Source organism: Chlorocebus sabaeus, chromosome 16 (assembly GCF_047675955.1).
Source record: "Chlorocebus sabaeus isolate Y175 chromosome 16, mChlSab1.0.hap1, whole genome shotgun sequence".
In the NCBI taxonomy this organism is placed as follows: domain Eukaryota; kingdom Metazoa; phylum Chordata; class Mammalia; order Primates; family Cercopithecidae; genus Chlorocebus; species Chlorocebus sabaeus.
In genome coordinates this window covers 68,856,265-68,862,264 of record NC_132919.1, presented here as the reverse complement: position 1 = coordinate 68,862,264, position 6,000 = coordinate 68,856,265, and the positions used below count along the sequence as shown (strand labels likewise).

General features: G+C 48.0%; 1 non-coding gene across 1 annotated transcript; it reads right to left on the bottom strand.

Annotated features, from left to right (window-relative positions):
• Positions 1-1,206: 1,206 nt before the first annotated feature.
• Positions 1,207-1,313, bottom strand: LOC119622269 (U6 spliceosomal RNA). The gene has a single exon (XR_005238930.1). It is a non-coding gene; the product is annotated as a U6 spliceosomal RNA (small nuclear RNA).
• Positions 1,314-6,000: the final 4,687 nt, after the last annotated feature.

The window sequence follows — 6,000 nt, the reverse complement described above, 5'->3', positions numbered from 1 at the left end:
GGATGTGGGGACTGTATGGGACATCCGGGTGGTGTCCAACCAAGATCCAACATCATGCTAAGGAAGGAGGAGGAAGAGAAAGGAGAGGAGACTTTGTCAGAGCAACACTGAACACAGGGTTTCAAGGTGGTTGACAGTCAAGTATCAGATATGGCCAAATGATTAAGGAAGAAGAAAGATGAGTAGAGGCCAACCAGCTGACTTGACAATGAGGAGGTCACAGGTGACTTCCTAGGAGAGCACAGGAGGCTGAAGTCTCCAGGCTTTCTTTTTTCTTTCTTTCTTTTTTTTTTTTTTTTTTGAGACAGAGTCTCGCTCTGTCGCCCAGGCTGGAGCGCAGTGACGCGATCTCGTCTCACTGCAAGCTCCGCCTCCCAGGTTCACGCCATTCTCCTGCCTCAGCCTCCCAAGTAGCTGCTACTACAGGCGCCCGCCACCACACCCGGCTAATTTTTTAATATTTTTAGTAGAGACGAGGTTTCACCATGTTAGCCAGATGGTCTCAATCTCCTGACCTCGTGATCTGCCCGCCTCGGCCTCCCGAAGTGCCCAGGTTTTATCTATCTATCTATCTATCTATCTATCTATCTATCTATCTATCTATCTATCTTTTATTTATTTATTTATTTATTTGAGACAGAGTCTCTCTCTCTGTCGCCACGCTAGAGTGCAGTGGTGTGATCTCAGCTCACTGCAACCTCCACCTCCTGGGTTCAAGGTATTATCCTGCCTCAGCCTCCCGAGTAGCTGGGACTACAGGTTCATGCCACCACTCCCAGCTAATTTTTGTATTTTTAGTAGAGACGGGATTTCACCATGTTGGCCAGGATGGTCCCCATCTCCTGACCTCATGATCCCCCCTCCTCAGCCTCCCAAACTGCTATGATTAGAGGCGCGAGCCACCACGCCTGGCCCCCAGGCTTTATTTTTGTTTGTTTGTCTCACTCTGTCACTCATGCTGGAGTGCAGTGGTGGGATCTCAGCTCATTGCAACCTCCGCCTCCTGCCTCACGTGGTGCTCCCGCCTCAGCCTCTCAAGTAGCCGGGACTACAGGCACATACCACTACACCCAGGTAATTTTTGTGGGTGTTTTTTTGTGGGTTTAATTTTTGTGGGTTTCTTTTTTTTTTGTAGAGATGGGGTTTTGCCATGTAACCCAGGCTGGTCCAAGCTTTATTTTTCATATTTATTTTTAATTTAATTTTTTCTGTATGGAATGTTTCACGAATTTCCATGTCATCCTTGTGTAGGGCCCACGCTAATCTTCCCTGTACCATTGCAATTTTAGTATATGTGCTGCTGAAGGGATCACTGAAGCCTCAGGCATTGAGGAGGGAGCAACAGGCATCCTGCTCTCTGGGATTCAAGGTTGGAGAGAACCCCTGGACTTACATGACCCTGGTGCTAGCCTCTCTCTCCACTTCACAACCACTGGAGTGAATGAAATGTTAAAAATAAACACTGCTGTTCCTTTCCACCCTAAAGAAGAGAGGCACGCTAGACTCTCCCTGCTGCTCTCCCTGTCTCTCTGGCCTGCTGGCAAAAGATCAGGCACTGCCAGGCAGACAGGCACTGGCGGGACAGTCGGCTGTTTACTTGCTAGTAGAGCACTGCTGTGTTTTCACAGCTCAGAATAGCTCTATAGCCACCCCCAGGCCTGGGGACCTAGGAGCCTCACTGTTTATTTTCATGACAATTCTGGGCCTCACCTCTTCCCTTCTCTGAGTCAAGGTCCTTATTTGAGAACTCTTAGAGGGGGTAAGGTGTGGGTTAAAGGGTCCAAGACTACTAATTTCCTAATTATCTTTCCCAGCTGGCTCTGCAAGAGGGAAGAACTAATAACTGACTGTACAACACTGGCATTTTGGTTGGGATGGAATTTCCTCTGCTTTTAAAGAAAGAGTTGATTAAAGGACTGCATGGCCAGAGCCAGGGGGCAAGAAAACGTGGGAATGAAAGCGGGTAGAAGGGATGACTCCAATCTGGACTGCGGCAGGTTCTGTGTGGGGCGCTTTCATAGAGAATTGTGGGGGCTTCTCTGACTCATGGTGCCCCTCAGGTCAGGCTGGGTTCTGGTTGCCCTGGTGTTTAGAAGGTATTCAGGAGTAGGGGGAAGACTACCTTCACGGAATACTCTTTTGAACTCTGAATCTTTTTAATAATGTGAGTGTATATTACTTTTGAAAATATTTTGGGCTCACTCCTATAATCCCAGAACTTTGGGGGGCCGAGGCGGGTAGATCAGCTGAGGTCGGGAGTTCGAGACCAGCCTGGCCAATATGGTGAAACCCCATCTCTACTAAAAAAAAAAAAGCAAAAATTAGTCGGGCCATGGTGGCATGTGCCTGTAGTCCCAGCTACTCGAGTGGCTGAGGCACAAGAATCGCTTGAACCCAGAAGGAGGAGGTTCCAGTGAGCCAAGATCGTGCCCCTGCACTCCAGCCTGGGCAACAGAGTGAGACCCTATCTCAAAAAACAAAAAAGAAAAAGGCCAGGCATGGTGACTCACACCTGTAATCCCAGCACTTTGGGAGGCCGAGGTGGATGGATCATCTGAGCTCAGGAGTTCGAGAACAACCCAGGCAACGTGGTGAAACCCCATCTCTACTAAAAATGCAAAAAGTTAGCCGGGCATGGTGGCATGTGCCTGTAATCCTAACTACTCGGGAGGCTGAAGCAGGAGAGTTGCTTGAACCCAGGAGTCGGAAGTTGCAGCAAGCGGAGATCGCACCATGGCACTCAAGCCTGGGCAATAGAGTGAGACCCTCTCTCAAAAAAAATAATAATTTTTAAAATACGACCACGTTTATCTTTTTCTTCTGACAATCATTAATCATTTACTTCTGTTAGATAATTCAAAGCCAGGCACCACTTCATTGGAGTTATGTTCAAAGGACTGCCACTGCTTAGAATATCAAAGCTGAAAGGAGGGTGAGGGTCCCTGGGTCTCATTTTACAGTTGACAAAAGCAAAACCCAGAGACTCCAGTGACTTGGCCAAGGTTGCACAGCTCTTTAATTTTATTTATTTTATTTTTAAAACCCAGTGATACCCATGGCGGGGTTACGGTTTCCTGGGCTGCCTGCTGGAGGCTGGGGAATGTTTCTGAGAGTCTCCCAAGGAGAAGGAAGAAGCACCTTCTGCCCCCTGCCCACCTCCTACCCACCAACCCCCACCTCTCTCCTGTCCACAACCAGGCTGAGCAACAGCTGGGCAATTGATGACTTGGTTTCTTTCCCTCCTTCTTTAGTTGGTCTCAGTTCTTCCAAAGAATCCTTGAGTTGAAGCAAGGAGGGACAGCGGTTTGGGCTTAGCTCAAGTCACACTTTCCTTCTCTCCTCAAATAGCCCTTCTTTGCCTCTGGCATACAGACCAGGACCAAGGGGAGCCTTTTAAAAATAGTCCTGACCACACGTTTGCAGGTTTGCTTCCCTTGCCTCTGCCTCTGTAGTGCGCCATCAACGAAGTTTAACTCCTGGCAGGAAGGATGAAATTTGACAGCAAGAATGTTTCTTAACTTCTTTCCCTTGCCTCTGCCTCTGTAGTGCGCCATCAACAAAGTTTAACTCCTGGCAGGATGGATGAAATTTGACAGCAAAAATGTTTTCTAACTGCAAAGGTGGTTTGGCACTACAAAGGGTTGATTAAGAATGGGAGAAGAGGTTGGGTGTGGTGGCTCAAGCCTGTAATCCCAGCACTTTGGGAGGCTGAGGCAGGTGGATCACTTGAGGTCAGAAGTTTGAGACCAGCCTGGCCAACATGGTGAAAAACACAAAAAAATCAGCCGGGCGTGGTGACATGGGCCTGTAATTTCAGTTACTTGGGAGGCTGAGGCAGGAGAATTGCTTGAGCCTGGGAGGCGGAGGTTGCATTGAGCTGAGATCACGCCACTGCGCTCCAGCCTGGGCAACAGAGCATGACTCTGTCTCAAAAACAAACAAACAAACAACAACAACAAAACAGAATAGTCTGCCATCTGTTTGTGAGGGAACTAGTTAAATGTTCGTGGAAACAGGTTACTTCCTGGAGGGAACAACAGCTTCTTTTGGGGAAGGGGGCTAAGGAAGAGGGAGGTGAAGAAGAGGAAGGGCAGTTCGTGCTTCCCATGAAGGTTCTGGTGACTCATTTGATCTTGGAAGAAGGCAGGCCATGGGATGGCAGGAGGAAGGTGTCTAGTGGGGAGTTCTGAACTGTTTACAATGCAGCAAATGCCTTCAGGTTTTCTTCTGTGGACAAAATGTGCAACCCATCCTGAGACACGCTCCATGCTTCCCCTACCTGGTCAACAGATGCACAGTTCAAGGTCCTGAAGCTGAACTTTCTCACTGTGCCAGAGAGAAGCCAGCCCTTTGCACTGGCGAACAATGATTAACCCACCTCTCCCTCCAGCTGTTTTTCTCAACATGTTTTTCTAAAACATAAACTGGGTCACTCACTTAGAAGGTGACAGCAGTTGATCTGGCCAGTTTCCCATGTCTACTGTGAAACACTTCCTCCATTGATCACTTGGTAGGGGAAAAAAAAAAGCATACAAAAGAAAAGTAATTAAAAACAAAAATAAAACTGTACATTTTGCAGTTTGGGCTGTAGCCCTGCTGCTCGGACGAAACTGTGAACCGGAGCTAGGTTTTCAATCCCATCTACAGTAATGCAGACAACACCCATTCTAGGCCAGGTGCAGTGGCTCATGCCTATAATCCCAACACTTTGGGAGGCTGACACAGGAGGACACTTGAGCCCAGGAGTTACAGACCAGCCTAGGCAACAAAGCCAGACCCTGTTTCTACAAAAAATACAAAAAATTCCCCGGGTGTGGTGGCACGGGCCTGTAGTCCCAGGTACTGGGGAGACTGAGCTCGGAGGATCACTTGAGACCCAGGAGGTTCTCAAGTGGCTGCAGTGAGCATTGATGGGACGACTGCATTCCAGCCTGGGCAACAGAGTGAGACCCTGTCTCAAAAAAAAAAAAAAAAAAAAAAAAAAAAGATCCATCGTAGGATGATAACTGAGTAAAGAAAAGGTGGCTCCTCTCTCAACAGAATCCAAAGCCCCCACCTAGAATAGAAGATTTGGCTTCAGGTAAAATCAGACTTTCTTTTTGGAAGTAAATGCAATTTTTGGATGAGGTGTGTGGTAAGTTACAGCTCCTTTTCCCTCTTTGCTTTCTCATCTGCAAATAAAGTTGTTCGAGTGAATGAGTCAACCTTGCCTGGGAGAAGCTGCCAGGGCCCTGGGCCCAGCTGCACTTATTTATCAGCCGACCAGACTGTACTTCCTGGCATCCTTCCTTCATGTTCTTCTCAAGATCCAAAGCCTCTGGATTTCTAGTTGTCGGGAAAACACCTAAAGAGTGGCTTGCTTGGGTACCTACCAAAGAGGAGTCCGAATGACTTTCCATCCTTATTCCTTCCCCAACTTGGCTGGCCATGTCCCTAGAGGGTATTAATGAATCTTCTCTACTGAGGACAAAATAATAGGGAACTCACTGATATTTCTACAAAGGAAATCAAAATATGTCACCCCAAACTATGACTCCCAATATAATAACTACTTTTTCTGTTCGTTTGTTTGAGACAGGGTCTTGCTCTGTTGCCCAGCAGGAGTGCAGTGGCATGATCACGACTCACTATACCTCCCGGGTTCAAGTGATCCTCCCACCTCAGCCTCCCGAGTACCGGGATTACAGGTGCCCGCCACCTCGCTGGGCTAATTTTTTTTCTTTTTTTGGGGGGGAACAGAGTCTCGTTCTGTCACCCAGGCTAGGGTGCAGTGATATGATCTCAGCTCACTGCAACTTCCACCTCCTGGGTTCAAGCAATTCTCCTGCCTCAGCCTCTTCAGTAGCTGGGATTACAGGCATGTGCCACCACGCCCGGCTAATTTTTGTATTTTTAGTAGAGATGGAGTTTCACCATGTTGGTCAGGCTGGTCTCGAACTCTCGACCTCGGGTGATCCAACCGTCTCAGCCTCCCAAAGTGCTTGGATTACAGGCGTGAGC